Genomic DNA, 13935 nt, shown 5'->3' with positions numbered 1-13935 from the left:
ATATCTCCCTCATGGAATTGTTGTGAGGATAATAATAACATCCTGAGGTTTATCCAGAGAAACTGAGGATTGAGGTTATGCAGCTAGGAAAACGGATCTGAGATGCACAGATACCCTTTGAAACTGGAAATCCTTTTTCTATATAAAACTCAAGTCAGGCTTCTGGTTAAACAAATTTGGTTAAGATGTTTTTCTGTATTACTGTCACTCAAAATGTATCCCAGCCAACAAAAAATGAAATGAAACAACTTTTCACTTTCCTAAAAACAAGGAAAATTCACAAACCCAAATGGTAGAACATAAGGCATATTTTCCAAAACCTGTGAAATGCAGATTATTGGAGGGTTCCCAGAGCTGGTACCCATCTCCTTGGACCCTGAGCAGGAAACGTATGTCCCCAAGAGTAAGTGACACAGAGTGAAAAGGCACATTCAACAACCCATTGCTTATGACAACATCATCTAGGCCATGGGCAGGTGAAGTCCCTGTGGACTCAGTTTGACATTATGCATTGATGGAGTGGTGGAGGGACACACATGCTTGGTCCTTGCCTGGACCAAGGTTCCTGGTTTGAGGAAAGTGCTGGATATAAAGAAAGGTGGTGGAGGACAGAAGGCAAGAAATTCCAGACCAAGTGCAGAGACCTTCCCTTTCAAAAGGGAAGTTACCTTTTGAAAATCAAACAGGATAGAGACATCCCTCAGACATCTCTCAGGATAGAGACATCCCACATGTAGCAACAGAGAGGTCCCAGACAACAGGCAGTGTCCAGAGTTCATTATCTTTCCCCTCTGCTCCAAGTCAACACATAGTTAGTTACACAGAGGAACTAGGCTGTGACCTATTATACCATAAAAATGAAATAACTGCAAACATGGAGGGAAAAAGTTGTTCATCAAAAGGCACATCAAGGGAATAGTCAAAAAGTTTAGACAAATACTTCTCTATAATATTGAAAATATTATAGAAATTATAAAACAACATAAGTGGATGTAAAGTGAGCTGGCAGAACTCAAGAAAAAAACTGATGTGAAAAAGACAAATGTTATATAAATTAAAGCCCCATTAGAGTCTTTAAAAATTAGAATTAGCATGACAGGGACGTCCCTGGCAGTCCAGTGGTTGGGACTTCGCTTTCCAGTGCAGGGGGTGCAGGTTCGATCCCTGGTTGGGGAGCTAACATCCCACATGCCTCATGGTCAAAAAACCAAAACATAAAACAAAAGCAATATTGTAACAAATTCAATAAAGACTTTAAAAAAAAGGTCCACATAAAAAAAAGTCTTAAAAAAAATTAGAATTAACATGACAGAAAGCATCATCAAAGACATGATGGCCAGGCTAACTCTTTCAGCCCTGTTGGCATTTTGCATAAGACATTCATCATAGGGCTAGATTCCTGTACATTGAAGGACATTTAGGATTCTGAACCCTCATCCCCCAAATGGCAGTTATGGCCAGCCCTGCCCTAGTTATTGTGTCAACCAAAAATACCTTCCCACTTTCAAAGTACAAGGATATGAAAATGATTAAAAAGATAATGTATCCTTATAATAGACAGGTAGATAAGAGAAATATGAGAAATGCACAGATTTGTCTCTCTTTAGGAAGAGACCAGAACAAATGACACAGAAAAATATTACATGATATAACTGAAGAAAACTTTACTTAGATAAATAAAGGGCTGATCAGAAGGTACATGATATCCCAGGAAAACATGAAATAGAATAAGTGAGCAACACCAATGTACACCCTTGTGAAAAATCTGAATTTCAAGAGTAAGGATAGGGAATTCCCTGGTGGTCCAGTGGTTAGGACTCAGCACTTTCACTGCTGTGGGCCCAGGTTCAATCCCTGGTGAGGGAACTAAGATCCTGCAAGCTGCGTGGCACAGCCAAAAATGAAAAAAAAAAAAAAAAAAAAAAAAGAGTAAGGATAGAATTCTATTGGCTTCTAGGGGAAAGTGCAAATTTTAAGATATAAAGGAGAAAAAAAGGGTTATCTTAGAATTTTCCACAACTATAGTGAACGCCAGAAGACTAATGTCTACCAAGTGGTAAAGGTAGGAATAAAAGGTGGTCTTCAAGAATTTTAAGCCAGTCCTAACAAACCCCAAACAAACACCTCTTTATTTCAATCAGAAAAGAAGATTTAAGCCAAGTTATATTGTCTTAAAATTCAGATATAAAGGTTTTAGAAATATTGACAAGCATGCACAAACTCACAGATTGTACCACCTTAGGAGTCTTTCAGGGAAAATAAACACAGTTTATTTCCCCAATTAAACATCCTAATTTATTTTGTATTTTAACAAATTACAACAAAAAGATGAACTAAAATAAATAATGCAGGAATGGTGACTTCATGGTTAGATGGTAAATATCATAGTTATTATCAATAAATATAAGACTAAGACTGACCAACTGAAATTTTTTTCACTGAACAAAACATAAATATTGTAAAGCTGGACAATAGTAAGATAACAGAAGTATGTTGAGAGGTAGGGAGGGAGAAGTATATGGTGTTAATTTCTTCCTTCTTCATATCAGAGAGTTAATAGTCTAAAATTAAAATGTAATTTAAAGATGACTCCAATTCAAAGTGTGCTATAATCTCTTTTCTTAATTTAGAGGGATCTTTTAGGAAGGAGATCATATCCCATGTAGTGAAGAAGATGGATCTGAAATAAGTCTTCCAATTTTACTTTGGTTTCTTTCTTCTTCCATTCAATTAAAATATAAGAGAGTTTAGTACTTTTAAATATTAAAAATAATGTGCATAACATGTTCCTGTTTTTGTCCCCTTATCTTTCTTTCACTTTCTCATCTCTCTGTCTTTTTATCTATCTTTGAACATAGAATAATGGCTGGAATGACGTTTACCAAATATCGATTACCATTGTTTCTGAGTGGTAGAATTTTAGATAATTTTTTTACTGGCCCTTTTGGACTTTTTTGTATTGCTGGCGTATTTTCACAATGGTCATGTATTATATTTATTAAACAAATGAAGTCAATATTCTAAAAAAAGTGAAGCAATCACAATGGAGGAAAAAGGCAAACCTAATTTTTTTTTTCATCCCCAGTCTAAAATGAGAGGTGCCCATCTGAGCTGCCCATTCTCTGGACTCAAATTCTAATAACGGCTGTAAACTGACCTTTCCTGTTCCTATTCTTCTCCCAAGAATATCTGAAGTGCTTTAGAACTCAGGTTAAGTCTAAAAGAAATGGAACCATACAATGGGATCGAGGACAAGGTCATACGCATTGAAGTTGGTTATAAAGGACATATTTATTTAACTATGAGTAGATGATATTATAGACCCCAATGCTTCTTTCCTTGAGAATTGTCAGACACAGAGGCAGGTATGACTAAGGTAATCTGTTATGACTCATTTGGATACTGACTGGTGTCATCTGTTGATTCACTTCCCATAATATCTCATAATAAGAATGTGTAGTTAAGGTTTAGTATATATAATGCTCTTTATTTGCACTCTGCTAAATACTTTCACATATGTAATCTCATTAACAATCTGTGGGAGAGGCAGTATCATAACCATTTTACAGACTAGGAAACAGAGGTTCAAATGACTCCGACAGAAGTCTAACTTTCAAGTCAGAAATCTGAACTAAGATCTTAATTTGTAGATGAATGTGTGGGAAGCAGCAGGTTAGTAACTGACCTTTATAATTTACTTCCTAAGCCAGTGGTTTATCACTTTATGAAACCCCAATATACCTAAGGACATGTGATAGCCCCTCTCTCCATCCATGTCATTTGGGTGGGACTTACTTCATTCTACTAATCCAAAATTGTGCAGGTGACCTGGACAAGGGCTCACAGTGCATTCCATTGCTCTGGGCACCATGATTAGTTCAGGGGTAGGTACTCCAGGTGGTCCATGGGAGTGAACACTGGGGCTTTTACTGGTGTGACCAGTAAAAAGGAATTCTATTTTCTGTGAGCATAATAGCAGCAAGGATGACGCAAGACTGTACCTACTAAGGACCACCACATGGATCCCAAGAGTAAAGCCAACACAGAGGAAAAGAGAGCCAAGAGGTGGGGCTAGACTAGATTTCCATTGCATTGTGGAAGCTCCTGGATCCAGCCGTTCCTGAATCTATCCACCATGGACTTTGGAGATACACAAGACGAGTCCACTTTTTGCTTTATTGAGTTGGCTTTTGGTCACTTGAGGCTGAGTGGCCCTTATGTATTTGGAAGCCTCACACAAAGCAGAGGAGCAGTGGTAACTAGCTCTCCTGACTCCCAGTGTGGACTCCTTCCACCGGACTCTCTAAGATACCCTGCAGTAAATCACACAACATTTCAGTCCCCTCAGGATGTGACTTTGTTTGTGGACGAGGATGCCTTACTCACTTACTTTGAACCCTGTATCTCAGGAAAGGCTTTCCCATGAACACTGAACTGCAATAGATGAATGAATTGCAACGAAAATGTTGCCACTTGGAAAGTTTTGTTTTAAATGATCTAAATTAAAGGAACAGTCTTTCCCTTTTAATGTGCATATAAAATCACTGCACTTTCCTGGTTAACAATATAAGTCCCATTCTCATGATCAGAATCATAAAAATGAGCGAGGTGACAGTCTCTTTTTAAAATGCAAAGTGTTTTATGTCAGAAGTGATGAGAAATTAGATGGCGACTCTCCATCTATGCAGGTATAAAAGGGTGAGTTTTCTTTCTGTCGGTATTTTCCACAATCATGATCCAATTTTCTTGCCTTAAAAACACATGGTTCTATATACCATTAGCTGAAGGAAACAAGAAAACACACACAAACCCCTGCATTTTTATGGAGACAAAGAGAAGGCAGTGAGCTGTTCAAAAGGAAAGTTATAAATGTAATGATAGGAAGGCCACGTGATGCACATTAATTCAAAAGGGGCCCGTTATTGGATTGTGATCTGATTGTGTTTACAAATATATAGCCAGAAGGCTTTTAATTTTGGGACAATTTCATTGTTCATAGGTAGATATCCAGCTACAGATATGAAATCTATGAAATTATGTGCTTATGTGTTTTAAATGAGATACAACTCCTCTCTTTTAATGCAATAATATTCCTATTTTATGATCTACGGTTGCCCAAAGTTGGGGCAATTTTATAACAATCTTATTTGAAATACCATAATAGATGAAAGATGTAAATAATGTGATGTTTAGAGACCTGGTTGAAATGTGAATTCACTGGAATTTCGCCACCGCTGGCGCTAACAAGGACAGACTTTATTAAATTGCACAGATTGGATTCTTCTTGCCTTTCCAGCCACTTCTTGCCTCCTTGCTGTTTATTTTTCTTTTAAGCCTGAGTTCAATAAATAAACCCAACTAACAATTAAAAAGTCCCCAAATGATGCTAGAATGAAAAATTCAAAAATAGCCTGGCTGGCACTGCACTTGCAGTGGAGTTTGATTAAATTCTCTAATTGCATTCGAACGGGTGGGGACGATCACAATGTGTTGGTGCTTTTAGCACGAGCTGTGGATGAAAAACTTCAATTACCACTAAAAATGGAAAATGTTCATAATAGATAAATGCTCTTCCTATTTGAGAGCTGCCTTTTAAATATTACATAACTGATTTGGATGAGATACTATTTATTCTATTCCTATTGTACTCTGCCAGTTGATTTATACCCTTGCCCCAAACCTAGAAATCTTCTTTCTCCTCTGGTGGAGACCCATTGCCAGTAGCTGGCTTGGCCAAAAGAGCTCTTTTCCTAGCCAGAGACTGGATGTCCTGTGGTAGGGATGATGGAGTCTGAAAATTTCTTGGAGAGAAGGAGGAACAAAGACTGGGGAAGATGTTAGCAGTACATTTGGAGCAACTACTGTTGATTTGGACTCTGCTGTGGAAGGTGGGTGAGTTAGGGACAGGGCAGAGGAAAAGACAGGTCCTCAGAGAGCTGCCCATTTCCAAACGCTGCCTTGAACCAAATGTGCCTCCATCTTCTGGGAAAATGGACGCTCATCACACAGCTCGGTTCAAACATCACCTCCTCCAGGAAGTCTTCCCTCCCTGCCTCCTCTGAGCTCCTGGGATGCTGTGTATCCTCTATGGTGGCATGGTCTGCATTTGATGGGGTCATTGTTCAGACCACCTCCTCCTGCCCCACCGCACCCTCGGAGCTCCCTGGGTTCAAACCCCATATCTGGGTTTTCTGTGTCTAGCCAGGTGGTTGCCTGGAGCTGGTCATCACCCGCTTCTGTATTTCCTCCTCACTGGAAGGCAGAAGCTTTCGAATCACACAAACCTTGAATCCTGCCTTGGCAATTTGCAGTTGGGTAGCTGTCTTCACCCTTTGAGCCTTGGTTTCCCCATCAGTAAAATGGGGTAAGACCACCCATCTCATAAAATTGCTGAGCAGGGTTAATGGAAATATAAAAGGTGAAGGCAGCTAGTAGGTGCCGAGAGCATATAGTAGACCCTCAGTAGATGCCAGATTATTTCCTTTCTGTTCTCTTTTCCTAAATTCACTTTTTTTCTTCCTGATTTCCCTCATTTTAACCACCACCACCACCACCATCATTGTCACCATAAAATGAATATTTACTCAGTGCTGAGCCCTGGGCGGAGGGCTTTTCCTAGATAGTCTCATTTAATTCCCCTCCTTCTTCTCCTCTTGTCACACACTGCCTCAGTGTCCCCAGCTCCTGGGCTCCCTACAACTTCTCGTACGGGTCCCACAGGAGGACCCAGCCCAGCCTCACTCCAGGCCCTGTGACAATCCTGGCCACAGTCGTGACCTCACTTTCTGACGGGGCCGGACTTATATTTTTGTAGCCTAGTGACCCAATGTCCACAACATCAGAGAGCAGCCAGGGCATGTTCCCACAAGACTGAACAGATCAGATGACACTGCCTTGAACCGCATGGTGCCTGCCTCTCCCGCCGCCCCCCCCGCCCCGGTCCATATATCTGGTCTCTGTCCCCCTCCCCTGCCTCGGCTCTGCTGTCCAGAACCTCCAAGTGACAGCCTCCCCTGACCTGCCCTGGGCTCCCGCGATCCTGAGCCCGCCTGCCACTCTCAGCCACGCCTGCCACCTAGGTTACCTCCCATCATGCCTCAGGCCTACCTGAGTTCCTCCAGGTGTGACACGTTCCCTCGGTCCCCTCCTCTGTTCTTTCCACAACCCTCCTGCTCTTCTGGCTTTTGCTGCCCTTCGCATCCTTCCTTCTTCTTCATTCATTCTCTCTCTTTTCTCCCCTTTCCCATTGGCTGTAATTTTTTATGGCGGGTCCTAGCGTTTCTGATGTGCACAGGATAGAACCGCTGCTCTGGAGGAGGCTGAACCCCGTGGGGAAGACAGAACCACGACCACAAAACCCTTTACACTGTGGAACCTGGATAAATGCTATGTCTCACGCATCGGTTCAAATAACCAAAGTGCAAGGTCAGGATGGGGCGACTCAGCTTTGTAGAAACACGTGAGGGAAGTGCCTTGGGGATCTTATTCAATATAGGTCCATTGGATGACATGACAGTTCATAAAAAGCTAATGGGATTTGAGGCTGCATTACAAGGGGGTCAGAGTTTCGAACGAGGGAGATGGGAGCTCTGGGCTTTTCTGCTTTGTTCCCTTATGCCTCAGGTGTTAGATCAGTTCAGAGTTGGGAGTGGGCGTAGTTAAAAAAAAAAAAAGCAAACTGGAGGGTAGGTACAGTAAAGCCATCAGTCGGAGGTCAGGGAGGTCTTGTCACCTGTACAAGAGGGGAAGGATTGAGTGAGTGCCTGAAGGGCAGTGGGCTTGTTTCACTGGGAGTAGTACACGATCCTGCCCACAATTTTCCAGGGGTGGGGCTGCCTGAGAAGAGAGGACACAAGCATCAGAGGGGCTTGGGAGAGGAAAATGAGACACACATCAATAGGAAGCTGACTTGGGCAGAGACTAAGGAAGAGCTTTGAAAGCAGCTGAGCCGAACCCACCCACCTTTGTTTGAGGGATGCGTTACCCTGACTTTGAAGATGCTCAAACGGGAGTGTCCCATCCGAGGGGACGCTGGGCAGAGGGTTGGTGTCACAGGCTTAAACCTGGTCTCCTTGCCTCCCAGTCTTTCCATAGCTGGTAGCTTCACGAGGCTGAATCGTAGCACGTGACACTGTCCTCCTCTTCTTCCCTCACCCAACCTTCAGAGCATCTCAAAGGTGATCTGGGGGGGAACTCAGTTGGATCCCATACCAAAGGAATTGTCACCAACCTTGGACATCACCTTCTCCTCCAGTTCCTGTTTCTTTCTCTCTTCCCTTTCCCCTCTGCATGAGCATTGCCCACCGGAAACCTGCAGGCCATGCTGGTTCCCTCTCTCACTATCCACGGCCAGTGGTGCCCCCCAGTCCCATGGCTGCTTCTCACATCTCTGGCTTCCTCTCCTTCCCCACTGCCCACATCCCAGTGTTCACCAACCCCTCATCTCTCGTCAGCAGTCACAGGCCTGAAATGGGTCCCATCGGACCAAAAGAGGGTGTTGCAGGACTTGATTCCTTTTGGAGGCTCTAGGGGACATTCCATCTCCTTGACTTTTCCATTTTTTGGAAGTTGCCAGCTCTTGGTGCGTGGCATCTTCCCCATCTTCAAAGCCAGCAACACCGCATCTTCAAATCTCTGATTCTGACCTTCCTGCCTGTATCATGAGGATCTCTGTGATGACATTGGACCGAAATCACCCAGGATCACTTCCCCATCTCAGTATCCTTAACTTAATCACATCAGCAAAGTCCCTTTTGCCATCCAAAGTGACAGATTCACAGGCTCTGAGGATCAGGACATGGGCATCTTTGGGGGCCATTATTCTGCCGACCACAAGCCTCCACTACACTGCCTGCAGAGTTGCCATCTTTGATCCCACATGGGGCCTCCAGAGGCTACTAGCTCTCACCTCTCCCTGGCGACAGGTAGGTTCCTCAGCCTGGTGCACAGCATGTTGGGACCTGGTCCCACCAGCCTTCTTCTCCTTCCCCTATGGAATCCACTTCCCAGAACTGGGAACTCCACACAACACCCTCTTCCCGCCAGTGCCTTTCTCCGCAGCCACTTTTGCCCGGAAGCCACCTGGGCCTGTTCTGCCCCAAAGCAGCCCATCCTCCACGGCGCTGCCCCCACCATAGCCAGGACTCAGGCCTGACCTCCGTGGTTATCGCTCCCCAATCTTTCACATGCTCCTTTAACACCAGCCAGGTCTTACTCCGGGCTGTTTTCCTGACCAGTTTTCTCTACTGACCCCTCCCCTAACCATGTCCTGAGCCATTTCAGGCCGGGTCATATTATGTCTAGAGCAGACAGCACTGACCACACATGGATCCACATTTCCAAGCATTGAGGTCTGTAGGGGCTGGTACTCAAGTAGGAAATCCCACCCGAGGGACCTGTGTGCTGTGTCCTCAGGCTGAAGCTCCTCTCCAAGCCTTCAATGCATCCTCAATAGCTCTTTAGATAAAGAACAAAGTCCCTACTGTGGCTCCCCAGGCATTGCTGGACCTGGCTTATCTCAGGCTAGGGTCCCCCTTGCTCTCAGCCCAGCGACCCTGGCCTTATTGTGATTCATCAGTACCTCCCTCCCGCCCGCACCTCGCCTTTTGCTCACACCTGGCCATCTTCCGCTGGATGGCTTTGCCCCCTCCTGTGTGCACTGACCCCTTGCCTACTCACTCCTGGGGAGTCTATCAGCTCAAATCCTCTTCCATGGGGAAGCCCTCCCTAACCCTCCAGGTGAGCTCAGAGGTTCCGATAAGTGTATGGAGCTCCACGTACCTTGATGCACAAACCCATCGCAGCACCTCACATGGTTTGAAATTTCATACTTGATTGTGTGGTGATGAATTTCCTCTTGTCTCCTGGGGAAGACAGACACTGTAGTGGATACTGTGGTTCATGACATGTGGACCCTTTTAGGACCAAGGAACTCACTTCCTAGCTACTGGGGTTATTGGCCTGGGCTGGCTCAGAGCTGTATCCCTTTCTGGGAATTGCTCTTGGCTGAAGGAAGCTGCCTAGCCCAGAGTGACTCTGTCCTCCAATAGGTCCCGTATAGTGAATGTGATTGGAGGTATAAAGGCCTGGCCCCCTCATCTCAATTCAGGACATCTCTGATGGGTTATCCCGGGTTCAGAGTGGGATAACCCATGGGACTGGCTGAGAACTTTACTGTGACTGCATCACAGTTCAACTTCTCCCTCTCTCAGCTCTTCTCCTCTTGCTCCCTTACAAGTGGTGTTCCTGAAAGCTCTCCTCAATAAACTGCCATCATGTACATCTTATTCCAGGGTCTGTTACCTGGGAACCCATTAACCGGTGTTAATGAAGTGGTCCTAGGACACGGACTCTAGAATAGGATTTTGGAGCTGGATCTCCTGCTTGCTGACTGGCAGTGAAGACCCCATCACTGGTCGTAGGTACTATGTGGAGAGCCGCTGGCATGCTGCAGCATGGCAATTGTCAATCCTTTTGCTGGTGGTGAAACGGGATGGGATATTAGAGAAAAGGAGGCACTGGCAGGTGCAATTTCTCAGGTGAGGAGGGAGGGGATAGTAATTAGAAGTATTGTGGAATTGGATGCTTGTTGCTGGGGGCAACCACTGCATTGCAGAGAGACAAGGCACGGCTATAGCCGGGTGACTAAGCATCAATTAAAGGCTAGGTGTGACGGCCAGAGGGCAACCTATAAAGAGACTCATCCTCCTGGAGGGTAGACAAGTTGAGGATCAGGCCCAGGTCTTTTTGTTTTAATTTATACTGGAGTATAGGTGCTTTACTTGTTGTGTTAATTTCTGCTGTACGGCAAATTGAATCAGTTATACGTACATATATGTCCCTTCTTTTTTGGATTTCCTTCCCATTTAGGTCACCACAGATCATTGAGTAGAGTTCCCTGTGCTATACCATGGGTTCTCATTAGTTATCTATTTTATACATAGTAGTGTATATATGTCAGTCCCAATCTCCCAATTCATCCCACCCTCCCTTCCCCCTTGGTAACCATAAGTTTGTTCTCTACATCTGTGACTCTATTTCTGCTTTGGTAATAAGTTCATCTGTACCATTTTTCTAGATTCCACATACAAGCGATATTATATGATATTTGTTTTTCTCTTTCTGACTTACTTCATTCTGTATGACAATCTCTAGGTCCATCCACATCTCTGCAGATGGCACTATTTCATTCCTTTTTATGGCGGAGTAATACTCTATTGTATATATGTACCACATCTTCTTTATCCATTCATCTGTCGTTGGACATTTAGGTTGCTTCCACGTCCTGGCTATTGTAAATAGTGCTGCAATGAACATCGGGGTGCATGAATTTTTTCGATTATGGTTTTCTCCGGATATGTGCCTAGGAGTGGGATTGCTGGGTGATATGGTAGCTCTATTTTTAGTTTTTTAAGGAACCTCCATACTGTTCTTCATAGTAGCTGTACCAATTTACATTCCCACCAACAGTGTAGGAGGGTTCCCTTTTCTCCACACCTTCTCCAGCATTTATTGTTTGTAGATTTTTTTGATGATGGCCATTCTGACCGGTGTGAGGTAATACCTCATTGTAGTTTTGATTTGCATTTCTCTAATAATTAGTGATGTTGAACATTTTTTCGTGTGTTTGATGGCCATCTGATTGTCTTCTTTGGTGAAATGTCTATTTAGGTCTTCCACCTATTTTTTGATTGAGTTGTTTGTTTTTTTGATATTGAGCTGCATGAGCTGTTTGTATATTTTGGAGATTAATCCCTTGTCAGTTGCTTCTTTTGCAAATATTTTCTCCCATTCCGAGGGCTGTCTTTTCGCTTTGTTTATGGTTTCCTTTGCTGTGCCCAGGTCTTAATTATAAGACCGGCAGAGTGTTCAGAAGAAGTTGAATCCTCAAAGCCTGCAGATATGCTATGCCAGGGTCAGATCCCTAATTAGGATGGAGTGGGACTCATCAGAATTCAGCATCTCCCTCTGTCCAGTCCTACTTCCCTTGCTTCCTTGTTAGATCTTACTGCTGGTGAAATGAGATGGTTCATCTCAGGTCAGCCACCTAGACCCAGAGAGATGCTGGCCAACAATCTCAGCATACAGGACACATAGCAGAGGGTGGAGTGAGGGGTATTAGATGTGGCTACGATACCTGGGCAGCAGCAGCAGCTGTAGTTTGTCCCATAACCTTCCTCTTATCATTTTTCCAAGGAAAAAGAGACCCACCAGAATCCTGGAACAGCTGTTCCCAGATAGAGTGAACTTAGTGCATGAAACTAGTGGGTCCAGGTGGCACATGGGATGGACTGTAGTAGATGCTGTGGTGAGTGACCGAGATCCCACTTCAGGGCAGGATCACTAACCTTCTCAGATGCTTGGAGTGTTGGCTATATGATTCCCCTCTGGACGTTGCCCTCAACCTCAAGAAGCTGCCTTGGCCAAGGTTACACACCCTCATCCTGATGGATGACTGGATAATGCCAGGGTACAAAAGCCCAGCACCTGTGCCTGCAATTGGACCATCTCTGAAGGTCCATCTTAGATCTAGAATTTCCTATGGGATCAGTAACTGAACCACAGTTCAACTTTTCCCTCTGTCCAGTCTTGCTTTCCTCAACTCTTTTTCTACCCCTCTCGACATGTTGCTCCCAAGGGCACTCCTGAATACAACTCTCAGAATCTCAAAGTCTATTTCCCAGCGAACTGGACTGTGTATACATTAAGATCTGGGCTCTTGTCTTCTCCATCTCTCTCTCTGCTTGGGCTTCAGATACAAGGTCTGCTCCCCGACAGGAGTCCTGAGCCTCCCCGAGAATGATGCTGTGACTCTGTGCCTGTCTCCTGTCACCTCCCTCTCTGGTCCCATTCCCACCACCTACCTTGGCTACTTTTCAAAAGCTCTGGGCTCCAGCCTCTCCTTCCTGGCCAACCAGCTATGAAATGAGTCCTGGTCTTGAAGGAAGAACTGGAGACGAGAGGAGGTATGACCTTGGTGACACATGGCAGAGGCTCAGTGAAGACAGCATGCAGCCTACCCTCCCTGTCACTTAGGAACCCTTTGCTCCAAAGTCACACTGTTTTGGGAATGACAAGAAAGAGGAAGTAAGGTGTGGTGTGAGGGGTGGTGTCGGTGCCACTTCCCTTTCCAGACACCTGAGCAGATGGGTGGGTCACGCCAGGAGGGCTTCATCTGTGGATTTCATTAGCTTTTCCTATAGGCACCCAGAGTCCACTCTGAGCTGCAGAATTAATGGCTGGGCCTCCAGACCATAGTTACAAATCTTTCAAACGTTTGTATTTGGTACGGCCCCAAGCGTGGTTTTTTAAAGGACAGTCCTCTACCCATTTCCAAGCCTCCTCTGCTTTGAGGACCTTTAAATCACATGTTTTGGATTCGTTTACATGGAACTCATCAAAGTCCTATTTTGTAAGATGGGTTTGATGTCCGAGCAGCTCTTCTAAGCTGTTTTGGTTTTGCTCCTCGACTGGATGAGGTATGTTTTACTAATACCGAAAGGACCGCCTGGTGCTCTCACAAAGGAGTTCAGACTCTTCTCTCTGGGCAGACTGTCCAATGTCCTGGTGAGATTTCATAGTTGGCAAAGGAGATTGTCTCTTAGACCTAATAATTTCCATGCTTACCCTTTCATGAGAAGGAATTGCATTTTGGAAGAACTTGACTTTTTTTTTTTTCCTTTTGGTAGCCTTAAGAGGCAGCCTTATGAAAAGACAGCAAAGGCAACAAATTTTCTCCCCAACTTGCGGCTTTGCTGCAAAGGCCTCTGGGAAGCTCTTTTCTACGTGCCTCGCTGTTGAGCTGACCACATCCTGCAACTCCGCAGGCACAGCTAGACCTGAGGCAGCTGGGGGCAGGTCATCAAGTTTGCTTCTCATTGGAACACGCAGTCTGGCTCAACCACCAGGAGAGAACGGGTCAGGGCCACTGTAACT

At 44.5% G+C, this 13935-nt stretch overlaps 1 non-coding gene across 1 annotated transcript; it reads left to right on the top strand.

Moving 5' to 3' along the window:
* Window positions 1-1793: 1793 nt before the first annotated feature.
* TRNAE-UUC (transfer RNA glutamic acid (anticodon UUC)) lies at window positions 1794-1866 on the top strand. Its single transcript has one exon. It is a non-coding gene; the product is annotated as a tRNA-Glu (tRNA).
* Window positions 1867-13935: the final 12069 nt, after the last annotated feature.

This window comes from Eubalaena glacialis, chromosome 2 (assembly GCF_028564815.1).
Source record: "Eubalaena glacialis isolate mEubGla1 chromosome 2, mEubGla1.1.hap2.+ XY, whole genome shotgun sequence".
NCBI classification, from domain to species: Eukaryota; Metazoa; Chordata; class Mammalia; order Artiodactyla; family Balaenidae; genus Eubalaena; species Eubalaena glacialis.
This window is presented reverse-complemented; position numbering and strand designations above follow the sequence as displayed.